The sequence below is a fragment of the Rhinolophus sinicus genome, linkage group LG03, assembly GCF_036562045.2.
Source record: "Rhinolophus sinicus isolate RSC01 linkage group LG03, ASM3656204v1, whole genome shotgun sequence".
NCBI lineage: Eukaryota > Metazoa > Chordata > Mammalia > Chiroptera > Rhinolophidae > Rhinolophus > Rhinolophus sinicus.
In genome coordinates, this window is record NC_133753.1 from 134917718 (window position 1) to 134932306 (window position 14589).

Below are 14589 nucleotides of genomic sequence, written 5' to 3' on the forward strand. Positions count from 1 at the left end.
TTACTGAACCGCTTTGACACTTAGCTATCATTAGTTCATCACATAACTATAACACCTCATCCAAATAGAAACCAGGTAGGGATAAAAGATATCTGAGTAGTCCAAAGAGAAATAACAAAACTCATACACTAAAATCAGTGAGTTTTATTCCTAAGAAAATTCCCTAGCATCTTGTCTGAAGCTCATTTTTTTCTGCTTTACACATAATCATAATAAGTATATGACAGAGCTTATTGTCTTACAGGGAGACAACCAATAAATAATTGTTGAATAAGTGAATGGATTGGGGGATGAAATAGAGAGATGAAGAGGAAGAGGAAGAGAGAGAGGGAGATGGAGATCAAGAGGGAGAGAGAAGGGGAGGAGAGAGAAGAAAGAAGGAAGGAAGGAAAGAAGGAAGGACTGGATGGAGGGAGGCAGAGAGGGAGAGAGGGAAGAAGGGAGAGAGGGAGGGAGGGAGGGAGGGAGGAAGGAAGGAAGGAAGGAAGGAAGGAAGGAAGGAAGGAAGGAAGGAAGGAAGGTTGGTTTCTAAGTCCAAAGCAAATTAGAAGCAAAATGCAAGAGAAAAAAGGAGTGAAACAAGTATGGAGATGTACCATTGAAAAGTGGACATCAATGACAAATTCTCTGTCTCACATGCACACATACATTTATGAACACAAAATTCACAATAGTTTTAGGGTTATTTCAGAAGAAATACATTAAAACAAAAGAAAACATTTCAATAGAACCTGAGTGTATTAGCTAAAGAGCAAATTCTCATAATGAAGGCCTTGAATTTTCAAAGAGTTTGAAATGTATTCAGTACATTCTATTTACAGCAAAAAAATGGTGATATTTTATCATTTTTAGTTTCCAAATGGTTAAAAGTTAAATATTCTGTTACCTTTATCTAACTGAAAAACTTGGTGTCCCAAAACACTCTTTCCTCAAAGATTCTTTGTAATTGAATTTTCCTGTTATTATTTCATCAAATATGATTTCATCTCTGTGACTTAATTATAAACAATTTGAGGACAACAATCGTGTCTTATACTTATTTCCTGAGGTGCTTCAGAAATTATTAGTTGGAAACAATATCAGAAATACGTGAGTCCCCTACATTAGAAATATATAAATGGATAAACCTTTAATAAAATGATTGGATCAATTTTAAATATTATTGTTCAACTAATAAACTAATTTAAAGTAAAATATCAATAGCAAAGACAATCCTGTGAATGACATAAAGAACAGATGACACTAAGTATTTTAAAAGGAAGAAGAAAGAATCAATTTTACTGAATCATGGTCTCTGCAGTAAACAGGTACCTATGTAAAGTATGGACTCACTCAGGACTAAATCCTGGGACCTTGAGAGATTCACGTGCAAATGGTGATGCTGCCTGTCAAGGACCCTTCTGACTTATTAACCATATTTTAATGAAGAACAGAATTCTATTCCACAAATGTTTTACATAACACCTCCAGGTCATTTTCATGAAGAATTTATATAGAGTGTTTCATTCATATGACTAATATGCACCCATCTGGATTATGGTCCTAACAAAGACCAGTCAACCCTGGTTTCAAAATGACAAAGAAGATGGGATACATATATGTAAACACAAGAGCATATAAGTTCTCCATCAGGTTTGTATGTATATATACATAAATCTCTCTCACACAACTTTGTCCTTCAAAAAACATGGTTTTATCAAACTCTGCTTCATCCTAAAGTGACTATTTGGTGTTTGACTAATATTTATTTAGCTGAAATTGGAAACTATATTAAGGAGTATTTGTGGACTCTCTTAGTTTCTCAAATAGTGAAGATTTTAATTCTTCTCAAACTCTATAGAAACTATATTCTAGCCTGATACATATCAAGTTACATATAACTAGAAACAGGATTCAAATACTTGGTGTTTATTTGCTTTTTATAACAAATGTGTATGCATATTTCTAAAATGAATATATTTAAATACATGTATTTCAAAACTGTACCAATCAGGTCAAAGAATACTAAGCCTGTAAAAATCAAAGAAACTTTTCACTCATACCACATCACCTGTTTAAATTAACTAACAAGGTAGTGTCTAGGGCTTTACTGGAAGTATGGATTCTGATAGCTCATTTGTATACTGTCAATCCTTCCAATAAATTGTGCTGGGGTTAAAATATTAATTTATAGATTTAGGGATTTAAATCAATACAATATTGAAAAATGATTCTATATAACAGACTAACAGATATTTTCAATATGCAGAGTATAATTTCTGCTCTCTCAATAATCTTAGATATATATAGATAAAACTGGTAAAATTCACAAAAATATAAAATATATTTTCATAAAATACGTAAAATTGCTTCTGATATTATTTCACTTATAAAAGTCACGGGCATGTTTTCAATAAGATCCTCTAGCTAAGCATGAAATGATGCAAAATATTTTGTCAGGAAAATGAGAAAATGCTAATGTTGCAAGTGAAGGCAACAATCCCCAAAGGGACAAGTAGCCAAAATTATGCCTCTCTGGGAGCATTGGAAAAAGACCAGAACTAGCACATTTGCTAGTCAAAAGGTGATATCCTTTATTAAACCAATTCTATTCTGCCTTACTTCAATAATAAAATCAGAAGGAAATGTTAATTAAGAGTGAATCATTATAAACTGAGCACATCAGAGCATTGCTAGCCATGTTCTCAAGCTTTGTCATAGCATGGCACACATAGAAAATGATGCTATTTGTACAGCACAGGGAGATAATTCAATGAGATAATTGACTGCACAATTCCAACCACCTTAGGCTGCCCCAGGGCTGAGAAGACACGTAACTCAGTCTATCCATAAAGAATTCTCGAACATAGAGATTAGAAATCTTTAACCAACTGAAAATGGAAATGGGTTCTATAACAATATCCCAAGTTGACACATGTTAACTTTTACATGCTAAACAAAATTAAAAATATTCATTGAATGTCTACTCTGCAAGGTTCTATATTCAATAATTAAAACTCAATAAAGCTGGGGGGAAAATGACTGAGTCAGCAAGTGGATTTGAATACCAAGCTAAGTTTGAACATCACCCTGTAGCAGTAAAGTTCGATGAAAGATTTGAATAAAGGGTAACGGGAAGAAAACAAACACAGAAATACAAATTTAGAAAATTTCAAGACAATTTTGAAAGATATTAGGAAAATGGTTCAGTCCCAATTTTTTTTAATTAGGTTGGTACAAAAGTAATTGCCGTTTTTGCAATTATTTTTAACCTTTTAAACCGCAATCACTTTTGCACCAACCTAATATTTTGCAGGGGAGAGGAAGTAAGTTTATTCGAATAATTTATTGAATGAGGCACATAAATGTTCAACAAAGGGTAAGAGAAGGAGTAAGAAATCAGTTGGCTGTGGTACTTCACACAGTTTAACGTGGCAGCAAAATGTTCTGCGATTTGGAAAGGAGAGAAAGTGAAGCCACGGAAACCAGGTGTGGTAAGTGAGGGAAAGTAAGGGCTTCAAGGACAGGAATGAAAAAGACATGCAGATACAAAAGATATAACAATGGACAGAATTCTACAACTTTATAATTCAACTAAATATAGTTACGAACAGACATAGGAAGCAGAAAGAAAAATTTAAGATGTGTACAGGTTTCTGATCTAGGTCAGGAAATAGGTGACATCATTATTAGAGTGAATTTGAGAAAAATTGACAAGTTAGATTTTAAACATTTTGAGCTTAGATGACAGACCATCCAAGAGTTAGCCAAATATGTTGATCTAAAACTTAAGAGAGAAGTGATATTTGCAACTGTAAATATGAATAAATGACAAAGAGAGACAAAGTAGTAATTAGTGAGTCAAATTATACAAATTCCTAATGACAATACTATTAAAGTGGAAAAGTACATATAAATTTAACAACATGCCATATAAAAATTATTATCCCAAAAATCTCGTCCAGCTATCCACAGATGATTTACTCAAATAATATTCAGCAAACATTTAAATCCCTACTGTGGCAGGACTGGGACAGGCCATGGAAAACAAGATCAACGTGGTTCCTGATTTCACAGCCCTTACAGCATACTGGGAGAAACCAGTGTTAAACAAAGTCACCTGAAAATAAATATATAATTGCCAACTGGGAATAAATACTGTGAATTCAAATTTAAAATGCCACGAGATATTATTACTGTCAAGTCATAAACCTGCCATGTACTAAATTCATTCTCTGATTGATATTCAAGGAGCAATATTATATAATTAATATTCAATGTTGACCTTAATAAAGAATTAATTTACATTCAAAATTTTAATTTCAAAACTATTTTATTATACTGAGACATTTGCAATATACATGAACAAGATAACCGAGGATCAGGTGTCCCTTTCTGGAATATCATAACTGCCTTGACTCCCCATTCCTGAAGTCTGTTTGTGTCATCATATGCCCCAGTGTCCACACAAACTATTTCTTAAAAAAATAAACAATTTTATTTTTAATAAAATAAATTTTATAACTCATATTTATAAAATATATCAATCCCCACAAATATATAAAATTCTCATATTTAATTTTTATCAAGATGAGGCTGGAATGAGTCATCTCCCTTTCAAAATTTATTTATTTATTTATTTATTTATTTATTTATTTATTTAGGAATTGGGGGCAGGGGAATGGCCTCTCTAATCATACAGAGTTAAAATAATTAGTTCAGAAATAAATCATAGATTAGATATAGCAGGTAAGATCTTGAAGTTTAATAAAAACAAATTTCCAAATTCATTAAATCTTTAATATAACCATCTGGAAAGTTACATAACTGAAAACCAGTTTTCTTTGAAAAATAGGGGCATCCTTCATCAACATTAACCTCAGTTAAAAATGGGCACATGCCACAAAGTGCCATGTTTGGCTTTTATATTAGGTTTCAAGTTCCATCGCATGCTGATTAGATGGCATTGTAAAGTAACCATTGCTGCTGAACCATGAAGTTCATTCTAGACACTGAGAGGATAATTCTTCCTTCTAAAGTTGCTTTGCTGAAGCCATAGATGTACCACTTTTGAAGAGGTTACATGTGTTAGAGTCATAAAGGAGAATGAGACAGAGGTGAAAACTTATTAAAAGATAGGCAAGTCTATTAAAATTATTCATTTTTGACTGTTCTATTTGAGATAACCATGTGTTTTATTTAATTCAGTGGACTATAAGCTTTCTATTTCAAGGTGAGAATAAATTTTATGTTATTTATTGAGTAATACAGATACCTCTGAATTATTCAGTAATTTCTATTTTTCTCATTTATTTTTAAGAATTGTGTTTGGTTTTAAATTTTTTTAAGTCTATTTTTAACAGCCTGCTAGTAGTTTCAGGGTTCTTTATTTAAGGAATTAAATTCTTTCTTCCCCAATATTTTTTTGCTTAGCTAAAATCATCAATGATGGCCTTCAACTTGTGTGTCTATGAATTATTTCTCAAAGTATATTAACACCACCATTGCTTAGTTAATTCTGATGGTAGACTTAAAATTGATAGAAACTCTGCCTAAAAATAATCTATTGAGACATAAGACAAAAAACGTTATAATATCTAGGCAATGTCATTGCTTAACTTAGAAGGTCGAAAAAACAAAAAAATTCAATTAACAAAACACCCTCACGCTGGATAACTAAGGTATTAGGGTTGCACTGGAGGGAATTTTACATCTCCTTGTAAATCCATTTTCCACCGAATTTAATACTAACCATAAAAAGAATTTAGCACAATACATTTGAATTTACTTTATCCTAAGATAAAATGGGTAATAGAAAAGTTTTATTTGTTGAAAAACAGATAAAACTGTTTCAGTATCTTCATTTCTCAAAAGTACGAGTAGTATGCAAATTAATGAAAAAAAATTCCTGCTGCGACATACCTTCCTTAAAATTCAATTATATTCAAAGTATTCTCTTATTATCCCGTAGTCAATATGTTTACATGAAAATGATGCACAAATTAAAGTAAGAGATCTACAATTACTATGGTAATTTATCATCTAGACTAAGCATTAGGTTCGATATGAAAATTAAAGCTATTTTAAATAAAATCATTTTATATCTCATCTTTTTAATCATCCAATCAATAGTCTTATAAATTATAACAACATAAAAATCCCAATTCATCATTCTTACTCCAGACATAAAGTGTTTTTCTTTATATCTGAAATAAAGTTAATTTGTATTCATATCTCACATATCATTTTCATACAAAATATAGTGTCATTTATTCAGCTGTAGCATAAATAAAAATTAAAATACTGACTGAGAAAAATAACTATTTCCTGAAATAAAAAAGCCCAAATTCAAGTTCTATGGTTGAATTCATATGAATCTTTATTCAGAATTTAGCTTCTCTGGCCCCTTGCAGTTTGAATTTAAGAAGTTAAGATTCAAAAAATAATAATAATAAAATAAAATCCATCACTGGCCTTAAAAATATAAACCATTGTAATCGCTCATCTTTATCCTTTTGAGAAAATGCACCATCTCAAATCTAATTTTTTTGTTTAAACCTGTGAGAAGGAACTAAATATGGTATGACCTATCTTGGGAATGTTTATCTATGTATCAGGCTTGTTTCCATTAGAGGTAAGGCTGTGGTAGCATTTTGTTAAGGCAATGGCAAGGCTCCTTACTGGGAATTCACAATTTGGCCTGCCAGGGAAAAATGATATGGGAGATTTAAAAATGTAAACCCACAACCCCTCATTTTCTCCTCCCAGTTCATCTCAGCGGATAGCAAGGTGTCCACAGTAACATGAAAGGTGAAGGTCATTTTTTTTCCCCTTAATCTTCTTTAGCCTCATATTCTTTGAAGTTGCTCTTTTTTTTCCTGAAGAAATCTATGCCTTTGTGGGGCAGCTAGACACTTCTCTGTGAGACAAAAGGAGCTTCACTTGAGACAAGGAAAAGTCCTTGCATCTTCCTCTTCTCTCTGTCCCTAGCTGTACTCTGAAAGGGCACACAGGTGCCAACATGTTCAAACATAAGGGAGTCAACATTACTGTGAACAGAGGAGGAGGGAAATCTCATCTTCTGTCCAGCCCACACCCTTCTCAGAAACCCAAAGCTTACTCTGTCTACTGAAAAAAGCAGAATCAGATACTCACAAGGTCTTAATGCTGGACATCAAAGCCAGCTACTTCTTTATTAGGTCAGAAAAGTAAAATTCAAACATATGAATTGATATGTCCAAGGTCTACCATTATCTTCACTCATTGATGCTCCAGTGGCAGCCTTAACCATAAATTCTATGTCTGGAGCAGAGTTCTGCCCACACCCAGGTGGCAGCCCCCAACCTGCCATGTTCTTTTTCACTTTGGGCCTTTGCTCCCACCGTTCCTTTTCTGCTCCTGGATCTTCCCAAGGTTCCTCCTCATTTCAGATACTTCTTCTCAAAAAAACCTTGCCAGACCCCTCTAACTAAAATTACCCACCCCTCTCTCTCCTAGTATATAGTTATAACTGAAAATTATCTTTATTTGCTTGCTCAGTCACTGTTTCTCTTTTCCACTAGAATATAATTTCCATTAGGCAGAGACCATAATTACTCTCTCTACAACACTGTGTGGTGTACAGACTGACATGGCAGAAACAAAGACAAAGGAGCCAAGTTCCTCCCCACCAGGAACCCACAATGAAAAGCAGGAAGCAACTACTTGAGTAAATAAGCTTGAATAAAAATGGATTTTTTTTAAGGTATATTTCATATGAAAAAAGGGACAGAGTAAATAATTATAAAGCCAGAGATATCTTTGAGGAGTGGATTTTTATTTTAGCTGGGGTAGGGCTTGGCTTTAGCAAATGTTCCAGAGGAAAAAACATTCCAGAAAAGGGGAAGATATTAACCAAAATATCTTGCTTAGAAAAGGCAAAAATTCCAAAGGTTAAAAACAAAGAGAGTATCTTAAAAGCAGCAAGAGAAAAGCTATTAATTACCTCCAAGAGAGCTGCTCTCAGAAGACTATCAGCTGATTTCTCAACAGAAACTTTGCAGGCCAGAAGGGATTAGCAGGAAATATTCAAGTGATGAAAAGCAAGGACCTACAACCAAGATTACTCTGCCCAGCAAAGCTATCACTTGAATCAAAGGACAGATAAAAAGCTCCCCAGACAAGAAAAAGTGAAAGGAGTTCATCACCACCAAACCAAACAAACACAAATTTAAATGCTAAAAAAATAAAGTAGGGTTATTGTACACAGAAAAAAAAAAAAAAAAAGAACAATTTGTTAACCTAATTATTAAATGTTGACAACTAATTTTTCTAATGGACTGGTGTTCAAGACAAATTTTGGCCTCCGATGCTTTTCTGATCGCTAAGTTTGATCCTTCAACAACAAATGTAGCTTTCAGTGTAATCGCTATGTGATTATAGGTAAACGTGATTCCATATCAATTGATCAAAAATACTATATGATACAAAACACTAATTTCCAAGATTCCCCAGAAAAAGAAAATCATGTGTCACTCTTTTTAAATTTGGCAGCTCAAAAAATGTTCATCGATTCTCAGAGGAAGGGAGACTGTAAGGCTTGTCACAGATGTGTCTGTGTCTAAACAATTATACTTTCTTAAAAATCTTAATTGTTTTAGAAAGTAATTCCAGGTAGCAAATGTTAATAGACCCTTTTACAGTGGTGAAACGAGGCTGCGGATCTTGATCTTTATTCAAAGGAAGTGGTCACTCACAAATTTACATATTCAACCCATACACTGCATCTGGGAGCAAACTCATAAACTAAGCTTTGATCTTCCCTTTGGATCTGCTTCCTTTCCCATCCTCCCATGGCAGTAACTGGCAACTCTATGGCTCTAGACACTCATGCCAGAAACTCAGAGTGATCCTCAAAGCTGCAGTTTCATCACCCCCCATAACCAATTAGTTACCAACCCTTGTGGATTCTACCTTCAAGGGGCAATTCAAATCCATCCATTTCTCTATCCCACTGCTGTCACTCTTCTCTGACTTACCTTCCCTGAACTACCTCCCACATGATCCACTTTTTGTCTGGCCTCCCTTCAATCCTTTCTCCACACCACAGTCAGATGACACTTTAAAGTATTAAATTTAAAATCATTCCTCTGCACCAAAGCCTTTAATAACTTCTCACTGGGCTTGGGATAAATCCCAAACCCTTTAACATAGCCTATGAACCATGCATGATCTGATCCATGCCTCCTTGTCCAGCTAAATTCCCTTTGCTTTTTTCCTTCATTCCAGCAAAACTGGCCTTTTCTCAGTTGCTTTGAAATAACAAGGTCTCTCCTGCCTTAGTACCTTCCCACTTGCTGTTCACTTTGCCTGGGTGCTCCTCTCCACTCCTTACCTAATTCTAATCTACCACTTAGGATTCTGCTTAATTAACACTTCTTCAAAAGGGCCCGCTCAGCCCCAACACTCTTCACTGTCAATTCCCGCAGCGAAAATCTCTCATGATAGTCTTTAATTTTCCTTAATGAGACTTAACCACGATTCACATCTATGCATTTATTTGGATCTTCATGTGTGTTATAACTAACTTCCACACTAGACTGTAATTTATTTAAGGTCAGGGTCTATATCTATTGTATTCACTGCTTTATCCCCAGTGCCTGGGATATACCTGACACATGCATTAGAAGGAATTCAGTAACTTTTTCATCGTCTAATGCTGAATTAAGTAAGTAAACATTACAAATACAATGAAAAGCTTGAGAGACACGTTTAACTCAAGCAATGCAATAGCACTGACATGAGAGTCTACAGGGATGATTTACCTGGCAAAGGGCTTCATGGTGTCACATGTATAGAACATGAAATGAGCTTAAATAGTCTCCATGAGCCTCTCTTACTAAAAGCAGCAGTAGCACCTCCTCCTAAATCTGAAGAGACCAGTTTTCCCAGGTTAAATACCTTGCAAAAACCTCACATTTGGAAGTTGCCTTCTAAGAAGACATCAATTTTCTTATTACTTACTACGATCTCTTATTATCTCTATACCTAGAAATATAGTAGTTCCCACCAAACTTCAGGTAAAATCTGGCCCAGAAGACAACTGCATATATTCCAAATGATTGCAAGATTTTGCTAACATATTTGGGTGGCAACCTGAAAAGTATATTCTGTCAGTCATTTGTCTGTAGATTAAAATGTGCAAATTTTATTGCTTATAAATTATAAATCAATAAAGCCTTTTTTTAATTGGATTTGATTGAATTTATTGGTATGGATACACTTACCCAATATTCTGGCTTTAATGTGCCAAGTCACTAAAAAAAAAAAAAAGTAGCTGAGAAATGGCTCTAACAATTTTCTTGATTGGTTAACTAAAAAACAAATAATTAATCATGGCTTACAGTCAATAAAGTCAAGATGCCAGATATCCACAGCATAATGCAGAAGAAGGAATTCAAAAGCTCTTAAGCTTTTCTTAAAATGTTTTAGCATGTTTTTAAAAATCTTAAAATGGATTACCACATGTAGCCTACGCATCTAACCCCATCCACCAAAAAAGCTAAGAAGACCCTCCCTTCACTAATATCTCAAGAAATATACCATGAATATCAGCATTCTTAAAAGTTCTGTGGTAGTGCCCTCTGTAGGATGGGCTCCCTAATATCAATGGCTATAATGGGATCCCAGAGGGACGGGAGCCAAGTAGCAGCACTGAACCACCAAAAAGAAAAAAGTGATGCAATTAATGTAATAAAGAGCAAGGATAAGTACTAGTAATCAGAACGCCCTAATTTGCAGGAATCTTTGCAATGATTGATTGTGGTGTCCTTAGAAAGAAAATAGGCATCTGACTAAAATGTTATCGATATAACATTTTGATTTGTATAGCACAAAAGACTCAAGAGCCGATAAGCAGAAATCTGAATTCTGGGAAGGAAACCAACTTCTCACCCAGTTTCCAGATTTAAGCAAAACCCAGAGCTTCTTGATCAACAAGGAGACCAGTTCCCCTTGAGAATAAATAGTCCTTGCAACACAGGCACAAAAATATATATGGTAAACCTTTTCAAAAACCTTTCTCGGGAGGAAAAAATGTGCACTAGGGAATAAGAAACACTCTCTGGAGAACTGGCTGATACTGGAGTGTGACTCCATTTTTTAATGTTTAACTTCTGATAGCTTTTATAATAAACCTCGCCCCTTTCTCGTCGCTTCCTTCCCTGCATTTGTGCAAGCTGATAAGAAATTCCAAGCTGCTCCCTCCTTTGGCATCAACGGGAAGTTCAAACCACATGCAGGAATTTCATTCTGACTCCACTACGAACCACCATAAAACCCCCAAGTCAGTCTCCTTTCCCTGCTCTCTTATTTTCAGACCAGCTTGGGAAACCTACAATGCTCTCCCCAGAAAGCTTCATTTGTGAGTAATAAAGCTTTCTAAATCCCTTGATGTATGTGTCTGTGTGTGTGTGTGTGTGTGTGTGTGTGTGTGTCTAAACCAAATTTTGAGGGAGGAAGTGTGTGTCCATCTCACTTCCACAGAATGACCTAAAACACCGAAAATACCATTGTGGTCCAGTAAAGTGGGGCTTATGGTGGTGTAATATATAGAGCTCTGTTTCTCCTCAGATCAACTCAGTTATTTCTCACTTCTTGAATGTATAATTGAAATAGATATACTCAGCAACTGGCTGAAATTGCCACATTCATGGTCAGTGGAGGGAGACTTATTATGGCAGAAAGACCCAAGTAGAAGCTCCTGGAACTTCCTCTCCTCATCAGGGTAGAAAACCAAACATAATACCCCATATCCAATAAAACTGAATACTATATTATTAATGCCACCATGAAAGACTTCAAAAATGTAAGGTGATGATTTTTACTATATCCACATTTAACTTGCCTATTTGGCCTATGCCGATGGTGGATAGATCTTTGAAAATAAAGCTTGATCAGGTGGTGACTCCAGTTGCAGCTGTCTGATGCAGTTGGAGTATCATACTGAACCAAAACAGCACAAATCCTGACACCTGATACACAGCTAGTGCTTTGACAAATACTTTTCTTTTTTTCTATACCAATTTGAAAGTATGATCAGACACAGTACCTTCTCACCTGGAATGAGCCATAGCACTTTTGCAGGGCCATCTCAACTCTCTTGCTTTCCAACCTAACTTAGTCTGCAGAGATTTTAATCACCGTGCATCTCACAGAAAATCTGGTCCCTTATATTGATGACATGATGCTGATTGGACCAGATAAGCAACAAGTAGCAGTATTGTAAGAGATATGCATGCCAAAAGATGGTAAATAAACCCATGGAAATTCAGAGACTTGCCACCATGAAGTTTCTACAACTTCACTGATGTAGAGCATGTCCAGACATCTTTATAAAGTAAAAGACCGGTTGTACTTTGCACTGATTAGTGCTACAAAAAAGTCATTAGGATCCACAGTCCTCATTTGATTTTAGAAACAACATGGAACAGAGTCTGCTGCTCCAATCCATGTCCCAGGTAACCCAGAAGGCTGCTAAATTTCAATAGGGCTCAGAAAAAGGAAAGGTTCTACAGCAGGTTTAGTCTTCTGTACAAGCTGCTCTCCCACTTGGGCCTCATGACTCAGTAGATTTAATGGTACTTGAAGTGGCAAATAAAGATGCTGTACAGAGATTACTTGAAAAGAAGAATTATAGCACAGACACCAAGATTTTTGGAGCAAGGCATATCCTGTTCTACCCATGTTTCTTCCCCTTTTGAGATGGATTTTGTAACTGTTGCTAGAGATGGACCACGTGAGCAGAAGGAGTCTGTAGCTCCCCTTTCTGAAGAGCGAATAAGAGAATCTTACCCTCTCCTACTCGACTCTGTGATACTTGGGCTTTGACTCTGCAAACTACATTTCCCAGATTAATTTGCCAGCAGACTTACCATTACATTATCTCAGTAGGAGGATATGGGGGTGGAGTGAAAGGGGTGGGAGATGCAAGTCTGAAGCTCATATATTTACAGGACATTCAGGATGAAAAAATATTTTGAAATGCAATTGTAATTCAAAGTTGGGGTTCACAAAATTTACTCTTTTAGCAATGAAGTGCCCCAGGGGAAGACAGATTATAATATTTTATAGTGAAAAGACATTAAATAAAAATTAAACTTAATATTAAATATTTTAAATCTAGATATGTTGTGTTGTTGTGCTAAGCATAAGTGTGTGCTCAAGAAATAAACCAGTATCATTAGATCTGCATATTTTAAAGGTAGATATTATTTGTCTCCCTAATACAAAACTTCAAAAGATTTGTAATATTAATAATTTCATTCAGCCCACATTCTACTGAGGACCTACTAGATTCCAGAGACTACTAAAAAATGTGTCAGGTAGACACAAACACAAACACATAGTGCAGTGTTTCATAACTGAATTTAAAAGTGCTAACCTTACGTTTTTATGTCAAGCAAGGTACTGATGTTTCTGCGAGTGTCAAAATTAGCAAATTGCTGTAGCATTCCTCCAGAGCCTGCTTACATATCCTCACATGATTTATCACTCTAGCATTTGGAGGAAGTCTGCGGAGTTGGCTTGTAGGACCTTTGTCCTGCGGCTAGAATGAGGTTTGGTGTTTGCCTTGTGTCATGCAGGTGTCCGCACAACTTACTCTGTTAGGTCCCAACGGCACTTTGTGAAAAACAAAGGTTAGAAAAGATATCGTAAACACTGGGAATTAAAAGGAAGTTAATTATGCCGGGTGAAAGGCCACAGAATTCTATTTTAGCACCTGCAAAAGTATGCCAATATTTATACAACAATCTTCCGGGACTTATGGGAGATGTCAATTTTTAAGACACTCTACCTTTCCTTCATTTTTTTTTTTACTTCCAGCCATCTGTAGGTAATACGCGTGGAGAGGGGATGATCTGACAAAGTATGAAACACAACAAACCAAGACTTTGAGCCTTGTATAACAAAATATAAAAACAAAGATCAAAGCCACAAGGCGCACTGGATGATTATTTGGTTTTTTCAAAGAACAGCCCAAAGCAAGGAAAAAACTTCCCCAACTTCTAAACAACCAGAATATCAGCAAAACATAAACAAGAGCATGTTTATCTTATACCTACCACAGAATCTGCTTGTGTCCCTTTCTTGTTGAAGCCTTTAGCCAGCTGGACACACAGTAAGCTGGGCAGCCTGCTTTAATTTACTCAGAATGAGAAATTATTTTGAAGATCTGGTGGTATTTTTTATGAAGTCAAATCCAAGAACACAAACTCACATTGTGTAAATGTAGAAAAGCTAGATACACAATATGATGAAAACGAATTCCATAAAATACACCTCCCAAAAAAAAATTTCCAAACAATATAGATCCTAAAGCTGATAAATGACTTTCAATCTGTTAAGAGAGAAACTTTGCTCTGTAAAAGTGTCTTTGCTCATAAAGACACTTTTATGGTGTTGTTGGATTTTTTCTTCCATGAGCTAAATATGTACCAGAGATAACACATATTTTTTTCTGAGGAGGAAGGTAGGTTCCTCACTTGTACTTAGCTACACATGGAAACACCTAATTTTCCAGTTTTTTCTGTACTATCCTCTAAAGGTAAAAGAAAAGAATATTTTATCCTA

The 14589-nt window shown here is 35.2% G+C and overlaps 1 pseudogene; it reads right to left on the minus strand.

Annotated features, from left to right (window-relative positions):
* LOC109445537 (translationally-controlled tumor protein) overlaps positions 1 to 14589 on the minus strand; it is a 158075-nt pseudogene that overhangs the window by 20313 nt on the left and 123173 nt on the right.